Below are 10,462 nucleotides of genomic sequence, written 5' to 3' on the forward strand. Positions count from 1 at the left end.
CCAACACACATTTATAATTTAAAAAACTCAGGAGTGCCTGGGTGGCCCAGTCGTTAAGCCTCTGCCTTCGGCTCAGGTCATGATCCCAGGATCCTGGGATCGAGCCCTGTATTGGGCTCCCTGCTTGGCGGGAAGCTTGCTTCTCCCTCTCCCACTCCCCCTGCTTGTGTTCCCTCTCTCACTGTGTCTCTGTAAATAAATAAACAAACAAATAAATAACATCTTTTAAAAAAATACTCAATGAATTAGGAATAGAAGATATTCCTGATTCCAGCCTGATAAATGGCACTTATGTAAAACTCACAGCTAACGTCATACCTAATAGGGAAGGACTGAAAACTTTCTCCCTAAGATCAAGAACAACACAAGGATACCCATTCTCACCACTTTTATTCAGTATGGTACTGGAGATTCTGGCCAGTGCAATTAAGCAAGAATATAAAATAAAAGGCAACCAACCCGAAAAAGAAGGCATAAAACTATCACTTTTCTTAGGTAATATGATTTTATACATAGAAATTCCTAAAGAATCAAATACACACACACACACACACACACACACACACACACACACACACACACACCCCATTAGAGATAATGAGTGAATTCAGCAAAGGTTCAGGATACCAGATTGACGCACAAAAATAATTTGTATGTCTATACACTAGTAGTGAGCAATCAAAAAAAATTAAGAAAATAGTTCCACTTTCCACTTTGGAAACAGTTTAGCAGTTCCTGAAACAATTAACATATACTTACCATAGGACCCAGCAATGCCATTTCTTGGTGTATGTGATGGTTAATGTTATGTGTCAGCTTGACTGGGCTGCCCAGATGGCCACTTAATCATTATTTCTGGATATTTCCAGAAAGGGTGTTTCCAGAAAAGATTGGAGTTTGAGTTGGTGGACAGAGTGAAGCCGAGGGTCCCTCCCAATGCAGGTGGGTATCACTCAATTCATTGAGGGCCTGAGTAGAATGAAAAAGCCAAAGAAGGCTGACTTTGCTCTGTGCCTGAGTGTTTGAGCTGGGGCATCAGTCTCCTGCCCTTGGTGCCCTTGCTCGTCAGTCCTTCAGACTGAAATCTGTACCATTAGCTCTCCGGCTTAGGTCTTCAGTCTACCACTGGCTCTCTGGGACTCCAGCTGGCAGAAAGCTGATCATGGGACTTCTCAGCCTCCATAATTACATAAGCCAACACCATCAAATAAATCTCTTCATTTATATCTTGATTCTGTTTCTTTGGAGAAGCTTGACTAATACGTATGTACCCCAGAGAATTGAAAACAGAGACTCAAACCAATACATGTACACAATGTTCAAAATAGTACTATTTACAGTAGCCAAAAGGTGGAAGCAGTCCAAAGCACCACTAAGGGATGAGTGGACAAACAGAATGTGGTAGAACCGTGTAGTTGAATATGATTCAGCCATGGAAAGGAATAAAAGTTTTTTTTTTTTGGTGCCAATTTTAAATACAGTTTTATTTAAGACATTGCATTTTCCACTTAACAATACAGTGCTTATAAAGTGCAATGTTTATTTCCTTTCCCTGTGCACATATTCCATATTCAAGTATCAAGAATGCCCAGGTTTTTTTTGCTATAGCAGCTCAACATTACAACTGCCATGGAATTTGCTACAAATTTGGGTCCTTTGAATATTGTGTGTGGAACAATGCTCAACCTAATTATTCTCAGGTTGGTTTAGATACTTCCTATGCCATGGCAGAGCCTTGAAAACGTTATGCTGAGCAAAAGAAGCAAATCATAACAGACTACATACTGCAGAATTCCATTTCTCTAAAATGCTCAGGATTGGGAAATCTATAGTGACAGAAAATAGATTAGTGGTTGCCTAAAGATGGAAGATTGGTGAGAAGTGAAAAGTGACCACTATTGGGTATGGGCTTTTTTTGCAAGGAGATAAAAATGTTCTGATATGGGTTGTGATGACTGCACAACTCTGTAAATATTCTAACAACCATTGAATTGGTTTCCTCAGAAATACAATTCCCAGGACATAAGAATACACACCCAGGGATTCTTTTTGCAACATTGTTCCCACCAACACTGTATCAATTACAATTATAATTACAATTAAAGTCATGAAAACAAAGTGACTGTTCATCTATAGGGGGTTGTGTGCATTAGTATAATACACTCATGCCATGAAATATGGTGCAGCCATTACAAAGCATGAATTCATTCCCTAACAATGGCCTTGAAAGGATTTCCATTAGTTTTTATGAGCGAACAAGACAAATGGAATAACTGTGTCTATAATGGGATCACATTTTTGTAAAATAAGTAATGACCCAAAACCTGTTTCCTATGCATATATTTGTGTACACACACACACACACACACACACTGTACCTGATCACCTCAGCAGAAGTGAGATCATGGCAGAAGTGTGCAAAAATGCCCCAGGAGTGGGTGGGTCATTGGAGCTATGGAAAAAAATGATATTGCTTGGATTTCCCAATCAGATACTGAAATCAGCAACATGTCTGTCACCTGAGCTTAAGGACAGGACATTTTGAAACTACTGAAACATAAGATCTGTATAATGACATGCATGTTCCACAGGATCCAGTCCCTGCCACTTTCTAGCTGTGTTGTTTTGGGCATATTACTTCTCTTCTCTGTGCCTCAGCTTCCTCAGTTAAAGGGGAGATAATCAGGTTCTGCTTCAGAGAGTGGGGGGTGAGGGCTGAAAAAGTTAGTGTGAATTAACACACACATCCTGTTGTTTGCTATTTATTATTATCTGTATGACTTGTTCTTCACTGCAAATTTTGTACAAAACCACAGCCTGTTCCCGCTCAGGAAGTACAATATGGTTGTTTTTCTTCTTGTTGGCTTTTTCTACCTCTTCTCCCCACCTTCTTCCCGTAATGGAAGGACATGTACTCCTGGCCTGCTCTGTAGTCACTCTGAAGTCATGGCAACACTGAAAGGAGAAATAGGCCAAGCGTCAGGCAAGGCCAAGTGATAATATAAATGGACTTAGCAGACTAGGAATATGGACAGCACCCAATGAAATGAGAGTCATCTTGGGAGGCAAATGCAAATGACTTTATCTAAGAGGAAATAGTTCGATGCATATTCAGCCTGAAAGGGAAGAAGAGTGTCTCTCAGGGAGATGGACACAAGGAGCAGGAAGGGAAAGGACTCTGACAGGGCTATGGCAACGTCCCTGCTCTGCACATCATGACCCCAGGGAAAGGAGATGATTCCTCATGATACACCCCCTGACAAATATGTCCTCATCCTATGGACTGTTTATTTTGCTTCATTTGGATTTTCCAACTCAAATAGAGACCAGTGGTCAAGTGGTTGATGTCATTTGTTCACCAAAAATATTTTTTGTCAGTTGCGTTAGTCATTCTTTTGGCAGCTTTAACAACCAAATTAGAACCATCGCACATAGTCTGAACCACTGCTGGGCACTGTGCCCTCATGACAAGCGCAAATACCAAATCTAGTACAGAGGCAGGTCTCAGTTACACTGTATAGACACAGCCTTGGGCTCCAAAGCTAAAGCCCCAAAATATACTTGGCACAGAGCTGGTGCTGGGTGCTGGGAGGTCACTGCTGTGGCTGTATCTCCCCTTGGATTTCAGCTGGAGCCTACCTCTCTTCTCCCGGTGGGGCATGTCGTCTCAGGAGGCTTCTGTAGACAGGAGAAATAGACTGCTCTTAAGAACTAAGTATGAAGCATTAGAGGGCAACTGACTGATTAAGCTGGGAGAGAACCCACTCATTGTCTGTTCAGCAAATGCTTCTGTAGTTCTCTCCCAAAGCACCAGACACAACGGGGTTGCAAAGAAGAGACAGGCATAGTTCCTTGTCTTGATGAGTTTACACACTGTCAGGAGAGACAGAATGGGATGTAAATAAATATCAGACTAAAATGCAGGCTTAAATCAAATATAATGAGGAGAGAAAATATGAAGAAATTACTTCCAGCTTGGAAAGATCTCAGAAAGCTTAGTGAAAGAGAAGTGCCTTTCTCAACTCCCAGAAGGAGTTCAGTAAATGAACATGTTGGGGAAGCAGGAAAACAGAGATGCCAACATTCCAGGATGAGGAATCCTGGGAATAAAGGCTGAGGGAAGAAGGGGGCTTCCCTGGAGAGTGGGGAGTTGTGCTGGAGTGATGAGTCTGGGAGTGGAGAGAGAAATCCCAGAAAGGAAGACGTGGAGACAAGGCTTGGTAGATGGAAGCCCAATCCTATGGGGCTTTGCTTACCTGGTTAAGAAATCTGGACTTTGCTTTGCAGGCAAAAGAGAACCAATGAAGGTTTCTGGTCAGAGGAGTGGCATGCTTGTTGCTGTGCACGAGATAGATTCCTCTGGAAAGAATGGGCAGTAGAAGAGATTAGTAGAAGTGGCAGTGAGGAAAACAAGGAGGAAATTACACAATCCTCAAGTTATACTGACTAAGGTCTCAGCCAGGGCTGCGGCAGTGGGGATAGAAGGGAGGGACTGAATGAGAAGACGTCAACTCTGTGTGGGCTGGGAGCTCAGGGGGATGACAGCTTCTCACAAGGATAAGAATGGATCAGTATCTGTCTTGCCTCTAACTATGACAACTTGGACTTGTCCCCTAGCCTTCTCTGCATTGTTTTTTTTTCCTCTGCAAATTGGGGACTATAACTCTGGCGTCTGATACAATCGGCAGAGACTGGGGAAAATAAGACACATTCAACCTCATGAACTGTTTACAGCTCCCTGGAGTAAAGGGGCCCTAAATCTACAACAATCTTAGCAAAGAAAGCCAATTATTTTAGAGCAATAGGATTAATGGGTGGTTCTTTTCAGTCCCTACAACCTTCTTGCGGTTGAGCTGACTCAATTTCCTTTTTAAAGAAACTTTTTCTTCTCAAGGTTGAAAACAAAAAGATCTGAAGGTCATCATAAACTAAAGTGAACATCAAAGCAAGAATGTTTCTGTAACTAATGACATCATCAACACACGTTGGAAATCAGTCACAGTATCTGTCAATAATGGGTCTCATTGTCAAAATCTGCTGATTTCCTTTATGGATGCCAGATTCTTGATTCACTAAAAAAATCTATGAGAGCATCATCTCCATCAGGGAAGCAAACAGAGCTATCTTGTTCACCTGTCAAACCATCATCATCTAGCTCAGGCACCCTATCATTGAAGGAGTGAATAATATGAGTGAGCTACATGGTCACCCCCAGTTAGTACATGGTACGTTCTCCTACCAGTGAGAAGCTGAAGAATTATTTCAATCAGACCTCTCTAGCAGCACAAGGGAAAATGTCAATGGACCCAGGCAAACTTTTTCTAGGGGAAAAACTTATATTTAAAAAAATAAATATATATATATATATATATATATATATATATATATATATATATATATAACATTATGAGCTTTATTTCCTGCAGACTGAGTTCTTTCAGTCTCATTCAAATTTTTCTTAAGGCTCTCTACACGTATTTCATGCTAGGCAGAAAGGGTCATCATGAGCATCATCATTTGGATCAGGCCTCTAAGTATAAGTGAGAAAACCTAATTGAAACGGGCACAGTATGTTAGAAAATTACTTGTCTTCAAGCTGGCTGAATGCACATATTCCAACGATGCCATGAAGAGTTTGTCTCTCATCCAATCTCTTGGTTCTTCTTTGTTCTGTGCTGGCTTAATTCTCCACTGGGTTCTCCTTTGTTAATGGCAAAGAGTCCAGAAACTTCAGGCTTCAAGTTTTACCAGTCTAGAAACCCAGGAGGAAAAAGAAAGCCTCTCTTTCTCAGTGATTCTTCCTAAAGTCCCAGAACAGCCTCTCATTGGCTGAGCTTGGGTCTCATGCCCATCCCTCCACCAATCACTGGGATTCTAATAGTTCAAGGCTAGCCCTGGAGCAAGGGAACTAAGATCAGTTCCTTGAACCTCTGCTTGAACCACAGGGACTATAAACAGAGGAGTGGGAAGAGAGGTAGTTTCCCAAAAGAAAATCAGCTGCTGTTAACAAAAAGGGTAAATACATATTTATATGTAGAAATATATACAACAAATATGTAAATATAAATGTAAATATATGTTAACATATATGTAAATGTATATAACAAGTAGGTTCATGCCACAAAGGCAAAAATGACTTGATATCTTTAAAAAAAAATCTTTCAGTGTGATTTCAACATAATGATGAATCAAAGGAGAAAAATCATACAATCATATGAACTGACACAAATCAAGTGTTTGTTAAGTTCAACTCATATATACCAGTATGTTTTTCAAGAGGCAACTTCTCTGCGTGACTTATTTCACTCAGCATAATCTCCTCCAGTCCCGTCCATGTTGATACAAAGTTGGGCAATCATCCTTTCTGATGGCTGTGTAGTATTCCATTATTTAGATGGACCACATCTTCTTTATCCATTTGTCTGTTGAAGGGCATCTAAGCCTGGTGCTGGGTATTAAGGAGGGCACGTATTACATGGAGCCCTGAGTGTGGTGCATAAACAATGAATCTTGGGACACTGAAAAAATAATTTAAAAAAAAAAAAGGGTAAATGGATGGTGGGAAGACTGGATTGGCAGGTGTCACCATCTCCACCCATCTAGAATGAGGATGAGTAGGGCCACATCTGATGGGCTATCAAAAAGAAAGTGATTAAACCTCTCTCCACTATGGATGCTATGCATGTGCTTAATGATAACAAATGAGATCCAGCTCAGCCGGCAGCTGCAGAAAAGGAGCCAGCAGGGTTGGAAGTGGAAACCAAACAGCAATCCATCTTACAGCCTAAGAGTTCCCTCAAGTCTGTTTTAGTACATGAAATGCCCAGACTGACTCAGGCACTTTTCAAGTTGCAAAACTTGCTTTCATGCTCAGCAGATACATTCGAAGCTGTTTTATGACCAACAGTTAAACAGGAGGAAATTAAGGGAGAAAAATCAAGGATACAGCTTCATGCATAAAACTCAGCCACACAATTAACGGAGCCCACGTTAATCACACGTCAGTTAGGCCTCAGTGGTTTGATGGTTTTTCATTGGCAGAAATACGCAAATCCTGATAAACAAAGAGGGTTGATGCCAACATAACTGAAAAACCTAAACATGGGGGCTCTATCATTAGTTAATCAAGTAATCACTCTTTGTGGTATTTGTGTGATATTTGGTAATTGAGTTTTTTAATGTTTCTCTCCCTTTAGCCCCAACTCTTTGTCATACCCAGCCTTCCTTTATCTAGACATTCCAGTGGAAGATGAGATGTGTTTTTAATAATAATAAAACCCATGTATTTGTAGATCACGTTGTACTTTATAAAATGTCTCACTAGAGTCTTCCAGCAGCCTTCGAAGATAAGCAAGACAAATATTATTCTCCCAAATAACTACCAGAGTGTCAGGGTTGGAGTCTGGCTTGAAAAATACCAGCAGAACCCAAATCTCTTGCAAGCAAGTAAGATATCTTCTCGTTCTGCTGGTGGAGTGTTCTGGAACCTTGGTTCAGGGTGAGGCACAGACAGGTGGAGCCTCTTAGAACAGAACTACCCTTAGTACTTATAGTCCAGGGTCCCAAAGAAATGCTACACAAGAGGAAAGGGATGAACTATCCCTGGACTTGAACAGAAATATCTCAGGCCAGTGAGCAACAATTCCATAGACAGGGAAGAAAAACAATCACGTAGAAAATCCAGAGAGATGCATTTCATAAGATAATACAAAGATGCTCTAGCTATCTTCCTACTTCTGGTGTGGTTAAGAATTCTTTGTACTTCCTTGAAATGTACTATCCTGTTAGCTCTCAATCTCTTAGACCAGAAGTATCAGCATCTGCATGGCTTTAGGAAATCTTGAGGAAAGAGTTGAGTTCCTACAGCTGGGGGACTTCTTATGTCTTTCAGATGCATCCCTCCAAAGCTGATAAAGTAAGAAATGTACTCAGACAGTGGTTCCTTGTTTTAATAAGAAAAATAGTGGCACATTGAATAAATGTTGGTTACTTTTTTGCATGACCCTAAGGCCCATGCTTGGAACTACTAACCCTAAAAATGATCATTACTAAGATCATTATCTTAGTTCTGCTGGACACCTGTGGTCTTGGGAATCCTCTTCACTGCCTTTCTGAACCTGAGTCACACTTTTATAGATCCCATGTCTTCCTCTTTTTATTTGTTCTCTTGTTTTACTAGAACACATGCTGGACAACTTCCTGATAAATTATTTATTTCTAAGTCCTTAAATGACTCAAAATGTTTTAATTTATCCAATATACTTCATTGATGAGTTGGGTAGGTAATAAATTCTAGAAGGAAATCATAATACCTCGGAATTTTGAATATTTTAATCACTCAAATTGCCTTTTACCATCCATTGGTGCTGATGGGGTATTTGGGTGATCTAGCTTGATTCTGGAAAACAGGATTGCCACATTTAGCAAGTAAAAATACAGAATACCTGATTGAATTTCCATTTCAGATAAACAAGGAAATATTTGGACATACTTATTCTAAAAAATTATCTTGTTTATATTACTTCAGATTTAATTGTGTGTCCTGTGTTTTATCTTTTACCCCTGTTGGGAAAGCTTTTAGGACACTCTCATTATCCTTGATGTACTGGAATTTCATAGTATATTTTAAAAGATTTTTATCTATTCACTTATTTGAGAGAGTGCGAACAAGAGGGGGGAGGGGCAGAGGGATAAGCAGACCCCTTGCTGAGCCGAGAGCCCAACCAGAGCTAGATCCCAGGACCCTGAGATCACAGCCTGAGCCCAAGGCAGATGCTTAACCAGCTGAGCCACCGCTGTTCCCTTCACAGTATTTCTAAGTGTGAGTCTTTAAAAGAAAAAAACTCATCATATTAATGCTAATTGAGCCCCAAGAAAGAGGGTATGGTTTTTGTTGACTTGTTTAACTGGTGAGTCACAACTGCTTCTATGCTGCAGCTCTCTGTCAGCTTGGGTTTGAGGAAATGGAGCAAGAAAAAAAAGTTTCATCAAACATGGAGTTTAAAAATCCTTAGAGAAAGTTTTATCAAAAAAGAGGCATAGGAAGACTCCAGGGTACTCCGTGTAGGGCCTGGTCATCTAGTTAAATTATCTGGTTTGCAGCCCAGCCACCCAATCATCATGTCACACAGCATCAGTGAACAGTCTTAGGAAAGGACCCAGAATTCAGGCTGAAGAGCCTTGCTTTGTAAAAGTGACTATTCTGAACACATCCTGAATTTACCATGTAATTGCTCTGCTGTGAACATAGCACAGAGATATACTATCTCCAACCGAGAAGATGATTTGCTTGTGAGATGCATATTTCCCGGGGTTATCTTGGAGTGAACTAGCCAGAACGTAAGTGAAGAGGCAGAGAGATAAGAAGTAATCACTTTGGAAAGTAGTCGTAAAATCAGGCAAGGTAAAAACAGGTCAAAGAAATTAGAAGGAGAGCTATAGAGCCAAGAGAGAGGAGATTAAAAAAATAACTTCAGAATCTTCGAACTGGGCATGACCTTAGAAATCACCTGGGCCAACCCCTCCTCTTACCAGCGACAATACCCAGGATGTGGGAGCAGGAGGAGCTTGCTGAGAGTCACAGAACCAGACCAGACCAGACCAGTTCCCCTGATTCCCAGTCCAGTGTTTGTTTATTCCACTCCATTGACGGTGCCGTTTGGGACCTCTTGCACAACAGCCCTATTTAATCATCTTGACAGCCTCTGAGAATGATAAACTTACTCTGCAATGATCTGACTCAGCTCAGAGTAGCAGTTTCACCAAACACCCCATTAAAATGCAGTCAACTCCATAGGGGTGGTGGATTGCAGGGGGCTTGCAGAAGGTTCCCCTGACCAAAAATATTGCCTGCACCCACCTGCCTCTGTGTCTGGAATTAAACGTTGAAAATGTCTGTTGTAATGCAAATGACTACATTTAACATTTTGCTTCTATCTTTGTAACAACTCCTTAACAAAGATGAAGGTCTTGATGGAATGTGACATGGACAAATATGTCTTGATTGGACCAGGGTAGAATGATTAGACGATGGCCTGAGATGTATTAGGACCCATCAGGTACAAATGGCAGCAGGTGCCTACTTCACCATCATCATTTCATATCAGACAAAGCAACAGATTACTTTGTACTCTAATCATTTTCCTGTCATTAGATTTCACTTTTGGTGTCTGATGTCACAGTAAGATATTTTAGTAGACCTAGTTTCCTTGATTACTTGAATAATTCACATTTAGTATCTGAATATGGGATGTTTTCAACAGAACAAAGTCCCTTTAAATGGCAATTTTGATTTCGGCAACAAGAATTGCTATGTCTGGACCACAGGTAAAGGTCATTTGCCTTCTTCTCCTTGTGATCTGAAGTTAAGGAAGATGAAGATTGAAAGATGGCCACTGTTTTTTGCCAACAAAGAGCAGGTGTAATCCAGTGATATGGACCAAGGATAGATTGCCATGCCTTG

At 40.7% G+C, this 10,462-nt stretch overlaps 1 long non-coding RNA gene across 1 annotated transcript; it reads right to left on the bottom strand.

The window, feature by feature from the left end:
- Positions 1-1,523: 1,523 nt before the first annotated feature.
- Positions 1,524-5,217, bottom strand: LOC125085837 (uncharacterized). The gene is made up of 2 exons (XR_007123017.1): positions 4,257-5,217; positions 1,524-3,873 (listed from the first exon to the last, which is right to left on the bottom strand). It is a non-coding gene; the product is annotated as an uncharacterized LOC125085837 (long non-coding RNA).
- Positions 5,218-10,462: the final 5,245 nt, after the last annotated feature.

This window comes from Lutra lutra, chromosome 15 (assembly GCF_902655055.1).
Source record: "Lutra lutra chromosome 15, mLutLut1.2, whole genome shotgun sequence".
NCBI lineage: Eukaryota > Metazoa > Chordata > Mammalia > Carnivora > Mustelidae > Lutra > Lutra lutra.